Source organism: Schistocerca nitens, chromosome 9, assembly GCF_023898315.1.
Source record: "Schistocerca nitens isolate TAMUIC-IGC-003100 chromosome 9, iqSchNite1.1, whole genome shotgun sequence".
Classification (NCBI taxonomy): domain Eukaryota; kingdom Metazoa; phylum Arthropoda; class Insecta; order Orthoptera; family Acrididae; genus Schistocerca; species Schistocerca nitens.
This window is the reverse complement of record NC_064622.1, coordinates 147,063,131-147,072,525: the sequence shown is the minus strand read 5'-3', so window position 1 is coordinate 147,072,525 and position 9,395 is coordinate 147,063,131. Positions and strand designations below refer to the sequence as shown.

At 54.2% G+C, this 9,395-nt stretch overlaps 24 non-coding genes across 24 annotated transcripts; 14 read left to right on the top strand and 10 right to left on the bottom strand.

Moving 5' to 3' along the window:
- Nucleotides 1–376: 376 nt before the first annotated feature.
- On the top strand, nucleotides 377–449 carry Trnar-acg (transfer RNA arginine (anticodon ACG)). Its single transcript has one exon. It is a non-coding gene; the product is annotated as a tRNA-Arg (tRNA).
- Nucleotides 450–732: 283 nt separating this feature from the next.
- On the top strand, nucleotides 733–804 carry Trnam-cau (transfer RNA methionine (anticodon CAU)). Its single transcript has one exon. It is a non-coding gene; the product is annotated as a tRNA-Met (tRNA).
- A 416-nt stretch (nucleotides 805–1,220) lies between these two features.
- On the bottom strand, nucleotides 1,221–1,312 carry Trnai-aau (transfer RNA isoleucine (anticodon AAU)). The gene is given in 2 exon segments: nucleotides 1,221–1,256; nucleotides 1,275–1,312. It is a non-coding gene; the product is annotated as a tRNA-Ile (tRNA).
- Nucleotides 1,313–1,755: 443 nt separating this feature from the next.
- Nucleotides 1,756–1,828, top strand: Trnar-acg (transfer RNA arginine (anticodon ACG)). The gene has a single exon. It is a non-coding gene; the product is annotated as a tRNA-Arg (tRNA).
- Nucleotides 1,829–2,111: 283 nt separating this feature from the next.
- Trnam-cau (transfer RNA methionine (anticodon CAU)) lies at nucleotides 2,112–2,183 on the top strand. The gene has a single exon. It is a non-coding gene; the product is annotated as a tRNA-Met (tRNA).
- Nucleotides 2,184–2,416: 233 nt separating this feature from the next.
- Trnad-guc (transfer RNA aspartic acid (anticodon GUC)) lies at nucleotides 2,417–2,488 on the bottom strand. The gene has a single exon. It is a non-coding gene; the product is annotated as a tRNA-Asp (tRNA).
- A 111-nt stretch (nucleotides 2,489–2,599) lies between these two features.
- Trnai-uau (transfer RNA isoleucine (anticodon UAU)) lies at nucleotides 2,600–2,691 on the bottom strand. Its single transcript is given in 2 exon segments — nucleotides 2,600–2,635; nucleotides 2,654–2,691. It is a non-coding gene; the product is annotated as a tRNA-Ile (tRNA).
- Nucleotides 2,692–3,134: 443 nt separating this feature from the next.
- On the top strand, nucleotides 3,135–3,207 carry Trnar-acg (transfer RNA arginine (anticodon ACG)). The gene has a single exon. It is a non-coding gene; the product is annotated as a tRNA-Arg (tRNA).
- A 283-nt stretch (nucleotides 3,208–3,490) lies between these two features.
- On the top strand, nucleotides 3,491–3,562 carry Trnam-cau (transfer RNA methionine (anticodon CAU)). Its single transcript has one exon. It is a non-coding gene; the product is annotated as a tRNA-Met (tRNA).
- Nucleotides 3,563–3,978: 416 nt separating this feature from the next.
- Nucleotides 3,979–4,070, bottom strand: Trnai-aau (transfer RNA isoleucine (anticodon AAU)). The gene is given in 2 exon segments: nucleotides 3,979–4,014; nucleotides 4,033–4,070. It is a non-coding gene; the product is annotated as a tRNA-Ile (tRNA).
- A 443-nt stretch (nucleotides 4,071–4,513) lies between these two features.
- Nucleotides 4,514–4,586, top strand: Trnar-acg (transfer RNA arginine (anticodon ACG)). Its single transcript has one exon. It is a non-coding gene; the product is annotated as a tRNA-Arg (tRNA).
- A 283-nt stretch (nucleotides 4,587–4,869) lies between these two features.
- On the top strand, nucleotides 4,870–4,941 carry Trnam-cau (transfer RNA methionine (anticodon CAU)). Its single transcript has one exon. It is a non-coding gene; the product is annotated as a tRNA-Met (tRNA).
- A 233-nt stretch (nucleotides 4,942–5,174) lies between these two features.
- On the bottom strand, nucleotides 5,175–5,246 carry Trnad-guc (transfer RNA aspartic acid (anticodon GUC)). Its single transcript has one exon. It is a non-coding gene; the product is annotated as a tRNA-Asp (tRNA).
- A 111-nt stretch (nucleotides 5,247–5,357) lies between these two features.
- Trnai-uau (transfer RNA isoleucine (anticodon UAU)) lies at nucleotides 5,358–5,449 on the bottom strand. The gene is given in 2 exon segments: nucleotides 5,358–5,393; nucleotides 5,412–5,449. It is a non-coding gene; the product is annotated as a tRNA-Ile (tRNA).
- Nucleotides 5,450–5,892: 443 nt separating this feature from the next.
- Trnar-acg (transfer RNA arginine (anticodon ACG)) lies at nucleotides 5,893–5,965 on the top strand. The gene has a single exon. It is a non-coding gene; the product is annotated as a tRNA-Arg (tRNA).
- A 283-nt stretch (nucleotides 5,966–6,248) lies between these two features.
- Nucleotides 6,249–6,320, top strand: Trnam-cau (transfer RNA methionine (anticodon CAU)). Its single transcript has one exon. It is a non-coding gene; the product is annotated as a tRNA-Met (tRNA).
- A 416-nt stretch (nucleotides 6,321–6,736) lies between these two features.
- On the bottom strand, nucleotides 6,737–6,828 carry Trnai-aau (transfer RNA isoleucine (anticodon AAU)). The gene is given in 2 exon segments: nucleotides 6,737–6,772; nucleotides 6,791–6,828. It is a non-coding gene; the product is annotated as a tRNA-Ile (tRNA).
- Nucleotides 6,829–7,271: 443 nt separating this feature from the next.
- Trnar-acg (transfer RNA arginine (anticodon ACG)) lies at nucleotides 7,272–7,344 on the top strand. Its single transcript has one exon. It is a non-coding gene; the product is annotated as a tRNA-Arg (tRNA).
- Nucleotides 7,345–7,627: 283 nt separating this feature from the next.
- Trnam-cau (transfer RNA methionine (anticodon CAU)) lies at nucleotides 7,628–7,699 on the top strand. The gene has a single exon. It is a non-coding gene; the product is annotated as a tRNA-Met (tRNA).
- Nucleotides 7,700–7,932: 233 nt separating this feature from the next.
- Nucleotides 7,933–8,004, bottom strand: Trnad-guc (transfer RNA aspartic acid (anticodon GUC)). The gene has a single exon. It is a non-coding gene; the product is annotated as a tRNA-Asp (tRNA).
- Nucleotides 8,005–8,115: 111 nt separating this feature from the next.
- Nucleotides 8,116–8,207, bottom strand: Trnai-uau (transfer RNA isoleucine (anticodon UAU)). The gene is given in 2 exon segments: nucleotides 8,116–8,151; nucleotides 8,170–8,207. It is a non-coding gene; the product is annotated as a tRNA-Ile (tRNA).
- Nucleotides 8,208–8,650: 443 nt separating this feature from the next.
- Nucleotides 8,651–8,723, top strand: Trnar-acg (transfer RNA arginine (anticodon ACG)). The gene has a single exon. It is a non-coding gene; the product is annotated as a tRNA-Arg (tRNA).
- A 283-nt stretch (nucleotides 8,724–9,006) lies between these two features.
- On the top strand, nucleotides 9,007–9,078 carry Trnam-cau (transfer RNA methionine (anticodon CAU)). The gene has a single exon. It is a non-coding gene; the product is annotated as a tRNA-Met (tRNA).
- Nucleotides 9,079–9,311: 233 nt separating this feature from the next.
- On the bottom strand, nucleotides 9,312–9,383 carry Trnad-guc (transfer RNA aspartic acid (anticodon GUC)). Its single transcript has one exon. It is a non-coding gene; the product is annotated as a tRNA-Asp (tRNA).
- Between the last annotated feature and the right edge of the window lie 12 nt (nucleotides 9,384–9,395).

Below are 9,395 nucleotides of genomic sequence, written 5' to 3'. Positions count from 1 at the left end.
ATAAGATCGTCACCTGCGGCCATACTGCGAATTTAGCACCTGTCTACGAATGCCTCATTCGATTCTTGCTTCATATGCTACACTTACAAGCATATCAACCGCTTGTCCTCGCCGAAAAAAATGCAGAAAAACGCGCGCCTTGCCTTCTGCTACCTGTCCAACAGCGAGGGCAGATGTGTGGCAAGCTCTAAGCCGTGCAGGCGCACCGTGGCCGAGCAGCTGGAGGAGAGGTGCCTTCCTTGGCAGCTCCCTGCAGAGTGCGCAAGACCAGAGTGGCCGCGCCGCCGTTGTCAGTGGACGACATGCAGTTGCCGAGCCACGGAGAACACGTTGCTTTGCGATGTGCACCCGCCTCGTGGTAGAAAACGCAAACAGTGGCCCTGTGGCGCAACGGATAACGCGTCTGACTACGGATCAGAAGATTCCAGGTTCGAATCCTGGCAGGGTCGGCATTTTGTTAGTTGCGGGCGCGTAGCTAGGCAGTGGATTCGAATGTCTCCACCTTCGTGGAGTGCAATGTTAATCCTGAGCATCTCGCAGCTGCATCTCGAGACGATTGCGGTAAATATCGCTTCGTGCAAGCGTCAGCGTAGCGTCAGTCGAGCAAAGTCGAGACAAGTCAAGCTGAGAGATGTTACGCACTTAATTAAACGGTAGGCGCGGGAAACCGACGCAGACAACGCTTTCCAAGTGTCCCATGTCACGCACCGAAGAGCGCGGACGGCTCCACGCAGCAGAGTGGCGCAGTGGAAGCGTGCTGGGCCCATAACCCAGAGGTCCGTGGATCGAAACCACGCTCTGCTAAAATTATTCTTTTTCTTGGGTGCCTCGAGCTCGATCATTAAGCCTGGGGTGAGCTGGTTCAGCGTCAACAGCAACCCCTGTAAGTCGTGAAACGACGACGTCGTGTGAAGAATGCGAGAAACACTTCCTAAGACGCAGACTTTCTTACGATTTTGCAGTAACTACATTCCTTGATCGCAACGTTAATGTCCTTTCGGGCCACGCGTGCAACTTTCGCGATATAAAAATCGCACCTCCCCGGCGGGGAAACCAACCCCGGTCTCCCGCGTGACAGGCGGGGATACTAACCACTATACTACCGAAGAACACGCGATCGGTGACTATAATGCACGCACACTTATGTTTCTCAAGCAGGTGATACATCTCAACTCTCGCGTCCCGATGCTTTCAGAGTCAGCTGCTACGAAATAAAAGTATGCCCCAGGTGAGGCTCGAACTCACAACCCCGGCATTGCTCACGGCTACTGCCTTATTAGTACCGTGCGCTAACCAATTGCGCCACTGGGGCTACAGCAGAGAGCTTTCAGTTAGCGATACTCACTTTGCTGCCAACCTGTTGTGGCTGCACACCCGTCATAAGATCGTCACCTGCGGCCATACTGCGAATTTAGCACCTGTCTACGAATGCCTCATTCGATTCTTGCTTCATATGCTACACTTACAAGCATATCAACCGCTTGTCCTCGCCGAAAAAAATGCAGAAAAACGCGCGCCTTGCCTTCTGCTACCTGTCCAACAGCGAGGGCAGATGTGTGGCAAGCTCTAAGCCGTGCAGGCGCACCGTGGCCGAGCAGCTGGAGGAGAGGTGCCTTCCTTGGCAGCTCCCTGCAGAGTGCGCAAGACCAGAGTGGCCGCGCCGCCGTTGTCAGTGGACGACATGCAGTTGCCGAGCCACGGAGAACACGTTGCTTTGCGATGTGCACCCGCCTCGTGGTAGAAAACGCAAACAGTGGCCCTGTGGCGCAACGGATAACGCGTCTGACTACGGATCAGAAGATTCCAGGTTCGAATCCTGGCAGGGTCGGCATTTTGTTAGTTGCGGGCGCGTAGCTAGGCAGTGGATTCGAATGTCTCCACCTTCGTGGAGTGCAATGTTAATCCTGAGCATCTCGCAGCTGCATCTCGAGACGATTGCGGTAAATATCGCTTCGTGCAAGCGTCAGCGTAGCGTCAGTCGAGCAAAGTCGAGACAAGTCAAGCTGAGAGATGTTACGCACTTAATTAAACGGTAGGCGCGGGAAACCGACGCAGACAACGCTTTCCAAGTGTCCCATGTCACGCACCGAAGAGCGCGGACGGCTCCACGCAGCAGAGTGGCGCAGTGGAAGCGTGCTGGGCCCATAACCCAGAGGTCCGTGGATCGAAACCACGCTCTGCTAAAATTATTCTTTTTCTTGGGTGCCTCGAGCTCGATCATTAAGCCTGGGGTGAGCTGGTTCAGCGTCAACAGCAACCCCTGTAAGTCGTGAAACGACGACGTCGTGTGAAGAATGCGAGAAACACTTCCTAAGACGCAGACTTTCTTACGATTTTGCAGTAACTACATTCCTTGATCGCAACGTTAATGTCCTTTCGGGCCACGCGTGCAACTTTCGCGATATAAAAATCGCACCTCCCCGGCGGGGAATCGAACCCCGGTCTCCCGCGTGACAGGCGGGGATACTAACCACTATACTACCGAGGAACACGCGATCGGTGACTATAATGCACGCACACTTATGTTTCTCAAGCAGGTGATACATCTCAACTCTCGCGTCCCGATGCTTTCAGAGTCAGCTGCTACGAAATAAAAGTATGCCCCAGGTGAGGCTCGAACTCACAACCCCGGCATTGCTCACGGCTACTGCCTTATAAGTACCGTGCGCTAACCAATTGCGCCACTGGGGCTACAGCAGAGAGCTTTCAGTTAGCGATACTCACTTTGCTGCCAACCTGTTGTGGCTGCACACCCGTCATAAGATCGTCACCTGCGGCCATACTGCGAATTTAGCACCTGTCTACGAATGCCTCATTCGATTCTTGCTTCATATGCTACACTTACAAGCATATCAACCGCTTGTCCTCGCCGAAAAAAATGCAGAAAAACGCGCGCCTTGCCTTCTGCTACCTGTCCAACAGCGAGGGCAGATGTGTGGCAAGCTCTAAGCCGTGCAGGCGCACCGTGGCCGAGCAGCTGGAGGAGAGGTGCCTTCCTTGGCAGCTCCCTGCAGAGTGCGCAAGACCAGAGTGGCCGCGCCGCCGTTGTCAGTGGACGACATGCAGTTGCCGAGCCACGGAGAACACGTTGCTTTGCCATGTGCACCCGCCTCGTGGTAGAAAACGCAAACAGTGGCCCTGTGGCGCAACGGATAACGCGTCTGACTACGGATCAGAATATTCCAGGTTCGAATCCTGGCAGGGTCGGCATTTTGTTAGTTGCGGGCGCGTAGCTAGGCAGTGGATTCGAATGTCTCCACCTTCGTGGAGTGCAATGTTAATCCTGAGCATCTCGCAGCTGCATCTCGAGACGATTGCGGTAAATATCGCTTCGTGCAAGCGTCAGCGTAGCGTCAGTCGAGCAAAGTCGAGACAAGTCAAGCTGAGAGATGTTACGCACTTAATTAAACGGTAGGCGCGGGAAACCGACGCAGACAACGCTTTCCAAGTGTCCCATGTCACGCACCGAAGAGCGCGGACGGCTCCACGCAGCAGAGTGGCGCAGTGGAAGCGTGCTGGGCCCATAACCCAGAGGTCCGTGGATCGAAACCACGCTCTGCTAAAATTATTCTTTTTCTTGGGTGCCTCGAGCTCGATCATTAAGCCTGGGGTGAGCTGGTTCAGCGTCAACAGCAACCCCTGTAAGTCGTGAAACGACGACGTCGTGTGAAGAATGCGAGAAACACTTCCTAAGACGCAGACTTTCTTACGATTTTGCAGTAACTACATTCCTTGATCGCAACGTTAATGTCCTTTCGGGCCACGCGTGCAACTTTCGCGATATAAAAATCGCACCTCCCCGGCGGGGAAACCAACCCCGGTCTCCCGCGTGACAGGCGGGGATACTAACCACTATACTACCGAAGAACACGCGATCGGTGACTATAATGCACGCACACTTATGTTTCTCAAGCAGGTGATACATCTCAACTCTCGCGTCCCGATGCTTTCAGAGTCAGCTGCTACGAAATAAAAGTATGCCCCAGGTGAGGCTCGAACTCACAACCCCGGCATTGCTCACGGCTACTGCCTTATTAGTACCGTGCGCTAACCAATTGCGCCACTGGGGCTACAGCAGAGAGCTTTCAGTTAGCGATACTCACTTTGCTGCCAACCTGTTGTGGCTGCACACCCGTCATAAGATCGTCACCTGCGGCCATACTGCGAATTTAGCACCTGTCTACGAATGCCTCATTCGATTCTTGCTTCATATGCTACACTTACAAGCATATCAACCGCTTGTCCTCGCCGAAAAAAATGCAGAAAAACGCGCGCCTTGCCTTCTGCTACCTGTCCAACAGCGAGGGCAGATGTGTGGCAAGCTCTAAGCCGTGCAGGCGCACCGTGGCCGAGCAGCTGGAGGAGAGGTGCCTTCCTTGGCAGCTCCCTGCAGAGTGCGCAAGACCAGAGTGGCCGCGCCGCCGTTGTCAGTGGACGACATGCAGTTGCCGAGCCACGGAGAACACGTTGCTTTGCGATGTGCACCCGCCTCGTGGTAGAAAACGCAAACAGTGGCCCTGTGGCGCAACGGATAACGCGTCTGACTACGGATCAGAAGATTCCAGGTTCGAATCCTGGCAGGGTCGGCATTTTGTTAGTTGCGGGCGCGTAGCTAGGCAGTGGATTCGAATGTCTCCACCTTCGTGGAGTGCAATGTTAATCCTGAGCATCTCGCAGCTGCATCTCGAGACGATTGCGGTAAATATCGCTTCGTGCAAGCGTCAGCGTAGCGTCAGTCGAGCAAAGTCGAGACAAGTCAAGCTGAGAGATGTTACGCACTTAATTAAACGGTAGGCGCGGGAAACCGACGCAGACAACGCTTTCCAAGTGTCCCATGTCACGCACCGAAGAGCGCGGACGGCTCCACGCAGCAGAGTGGCGCAGTGGAAGCGTGCTGGGCCCATAACCCAGAGGTCCGTGGATCGAAACCACGCTCTGCTAAAATTATTCTTTTTCTTGGGTGCCTCGAGCTCGATCATTAAGCCTGGGGTGAGCTGGTTCAGCGTCAACAGCAACCCCTGTAAGTCGTGAAACGACGACGTCGTGTGAAGAATGCGAGAAACACTTCCTAAGACGCAGACTTTCTTACGATTTTGCAGTAACTACATTCCTTGATCGCAACGTTAATGTCCTTTCGGGCCACGCGTGCAACTTTCGCGATATAAAAATCGCACCTCCCCGGCGGGGAATCGAACCCCGGTCTCCCGCGTGACAGGCGGGGATACTAACCACTATACTACCGAGGAACACGCGATCGGTGACTATAATGCACGCACACTTATGTTTCTCAAGCAGGTGATACATCTCAACTCTCGCGTCCCGATGCTTTCAGAGTCAGCTGCTACGAAATAAAAGTATGCCCCAGGTGAGGCTCGAACTCACAACCCCGGCATTGCTCACGGCTACTGCCTTATAAGTACCGTGCGCTAACCAATTGCGCCACTGGGGCTACAGCAGAGAGCTTTCAGTTAGCGATACTCACTTTGCTGCCAACCTGTTGTGGCTGCACACCCGTCATAAGATCGTCACCTGCGGCCATACTGCGAATTTAGCACCTGTCTACGAATGCCTCATTCGATTCTTGCTTCATATGCTACACTTACAAGCATATCAACCGCTTGTCCTCGCCGAAAAAAATGCAGAAAAACGCGCGCCTTGCCTTCTGCTACCTGTCCAACAGCGAGGGCAGATGTGTGGCAAGCTCTAAGCCGTGCAGGCGCACCGTGGCCGAGCAGCTGGAGGAGAGGTGCCTTCCTTGGCAGCTCCCTGCAGAGTGCGCAAGACCAGAGTGGCCGCGCCGCCGTTGTCAGTGGACGACATGCAGTTGCCGAGCCACGGAGAACACGTTGCTTTGCCATGTGCACCCGCCTCGTGGTAGAAAACGCAAACAGTGGCCCTGTGGCGCAACGGATAACGCGTCTGACTACGGATCAGAATATTCCAGGTTCGAATCCTGGCAGGGTCGGCATTTTGTTAGTTGCGGGCGCGTAGCTAGGCAGTGGATTCGAATGTCTCCACCTTCGTGGAGTGCAATGTTAATCCTGAGCATCTCGCAGCTGCATCTCGAGACGATTGCGGTAAATATCGCTTCGTGCAAGCGTCAGCGTAGCGTCAGTCGAGCAAAGTCGAGACAAGTCAAGCTGAGAGATGTTACGCACTTAATTAAACGGTAGGCGCGGGAAACCGACGCAGACAACGCTTTCCAAGTGTCCCATGTCACGCACCGAAGAGCGCGGACGGCTCCACGCAGCAGAGTGGCGCAGTGGAAGCGTGCTGGGCCCATAACCCAGAGGTCCGTGGATCGAAACCACGCTCTGCTAAAATTATTCTTTTTCTTGGGTGCCTCGAGCTCGATCATTAAGCCTGGGGTGAGCTGGTTCAGCGTCAACAGCAACCCCTGTAAGTCGTGAAACGACGACGTCGTGTGACGAATGCGAGAAACACTTCCTAAGACGCAGACTTTCTTACGATTTTGCAGTAACTACATTCCTTGATCGCAACGTTAATGTCCTTTCGGGCCACGCGTGCAACTTTCGCGATATAAAAATCGCACCTCCCCGGCGGGGAAACCAACCCCGGTCTCCCGCGTGACAGGCGGGGATACTAACCACTATACTACCGAAGAACACGCGATCGGTGACTATAATGCACGCACACTTATGTTTCTCAAGCAGGTGATACATCTCAACTCTCGCGTCCCGATGCTTTCAGAGTCAGCTGCTACGAAATAAAAGTATGCCCCAGGTGAGGCTCGAACTCACAACCCCGGCATTGCTCACGGCTACTGCCTTATTAGTACCGTGCGCTAACCAATTGCGCCACTGGGGCTACAGCAGAGAGCTTTCAGTTAGCGATACTCACTTTGCTGCCAACCTGTTGTGGCTGCACACCCGTCATAAGATCGTCACCTGCGGCCATACTGCGAATTTAGCACCTGTCTACGAATGCCTCATTCGATTCTTGCTTCATATGCTACACTTACAAGCATATCAACCGCTTGTCCTCGCCGAAAAAAATGCAGAAAAACGCGCGCCTTGCCTTCTGCTACCTGTCCAACAGCGAGGGCAGATGTGTGGCAAGCTCTAAGCCGTGCAGGCGCACCGTGGCCGAGCAGCTGGAGGAGAGGTGCCTTCCTTGGCAGCTCCCTGCAGAGTGCGCAAGACCAGAGTGGCCGCGCCGCCGTTGTCAGTGGACGACATGCAGTTGCCGAGCCACGGAGAACACGTTGCTTTGCGATGTGCACCCGCCTCGTGGTAGAAAACGCAAACAGTGGCCCTGTGGCGCAACGGATAACGCGTCTGACTACGGATCAGAAGATTCCAGGTTCGAATCCTGGCAGGGTCGGCATTTTGTTAGTTGCGGGCGCGTAGCTAGGCAGTGGATTCGAATGTCTCCACCTTCGTGGAGTGCAATGTTAATCCTGAGCATCTCGCAGCTGCATCTCGAGACGATTGCGGTAAATATCGCTTCGTGCAAGCGTCAGCGTAGCGTCAGTCGAGCAAAGTCGAGACAAGTCAAGCTGAGAGATGTTACGCACTTAATTAAACGGTAGGCGCGGGAAACCGACGCAGACAACGCTTTCCAAGTGTCCCATGTCACGCACCGAAGAGCGCGGACGGCTCCACGCAGCAGAGTGGCGCAGTGGAAGCGTGCTGGGCCCATAACCCAGAGGTCCGTGGATCGAAACCACGCTCTGCTAAAATTATTCTTTTTCTTGGGTGCCTCGAGCTCGATCATTAAGCCTGGGGTGAGCTGGTTCAGCGTCAACAGCAACCCCTGTAAGTCGTGAAACGACGACGTCGTGTGAAGAATGCGAGAAACACTTCCTAAGACGCAGACTTTCTTACGATTTTGCAGTAACTACATTCCTTGATCGCAACGTTAATGTCCTTTCGGGCCACGCGTGCAACTTTCGCGATATAAAAATCGCACCTCCCCGGCGGGGAATCGAACCCCGGTCTCCCGCGTGACAGGCGGGGATACTAACCACTATACTACCGAGGAACACGCGATCGGTGACTATAATGCACGCACACTTATGTTTCTCAAGCAGGTGATACATCTCAACTCTCGCGTCCCGATGCTTTCAGAGTCAGCTGCTACGAAATAAAAGTATGCCCCAGGTGAGGCTCGAACTCACAACCCCGGCATTGCTCACGGCTACTGCCTTATAAGTACCGTGCGCTAACCAATTGCGCCACTGGGGCTACAGCAGAGAGCTTTCAGTTAGCGATACTCACTTTGCTGCCAACCTGTTGTGGCTGCACACCCGTCATAAGATCGTCACCTGCGGCCATACTGCGAATTTAGCACCTGTCTACGAATGCCTCATTCGATTCTTGCTTCATATGCTACACTTACAAGCATATCAACCGCTTGTCCTCGCCGAAAAAAATGCAGAAAAACGCGCGCCTTGCCTTCTGCTACCTGTCCAACAGCGAGGGCAGATGTGTGGCAAGCTCTAAGCCGTGCAGGCGCACCGTGGCCGAGCAGCTGGAGGAGAGGTGCCTTCCTTGGCAGCTCCCTGCAGAGTGCGCAAGACCAGAGTGGCCGCGCCGCCGTTGTCAGTGGACGACATGCAGTTGCCGAGCCACGGAGAACACGTTGCTTTGCCATGTGCACCCGCCTCGTGGTAGAAAACGCAAACAGTGGCCCTGTGGCGCAACGGATAACGCGTCTGACTACGGATCAGAATATTCCAGGTTCGAATCCTGGCAGGGTCGGCATTTTGTTAGTTGCGGGCGCGTAGCTAGGCAGTGGATTCGAATGTCTCCACCTTCGTGGAGTGCAATGTTAATCCTGAGCATCTCGCAGCTGCATCTCGAGACGATTGCGGTAAATATCGCTTCGTGCAAGCGTCAGCGTAGCGTCAGTCGAGCAAAGTCGAGACAAGTCAAGCTGAGAGATGTTACGCACTTAATTAAACGGTAGGCGCGGGAAACCGACGCAGACAACGCTTTCCAAGTGTCACATGTCACGCACCGAAGAGCGCGGACGGCTCCACGCAGCAGAGTGGCGCAGTGGAAGCGTGCTGGGCCCATAACCCAGAGGTCCGTGGATCGAAACCACGCTCTGCTAAAATTATTCTTTTTCTTGGGTGCCTCGAGCTCGATCATTAAGCCTGGGGTGAGCTGGTTCAGCGTCAACAGCAACCCCTGTAAGTCGTGAAACGACGACGTCGTGTGAAGAATGCGAGAAACACTTCCTAAGACGCAGACTTTCTTACGATTTTGCAGTAACTACATTCCTTGATCGCAACGTTAATGTCCTTTCGGGCCACGCGTGCAACTTTCGCGATATAAAAGTCGCACCTCCCCGGCGGGGAATCGAACCCCGGTCTCCCGCGTGACAGGCGGGGTTACTAACCACTATACTACCGAAGAACACGCGATCGG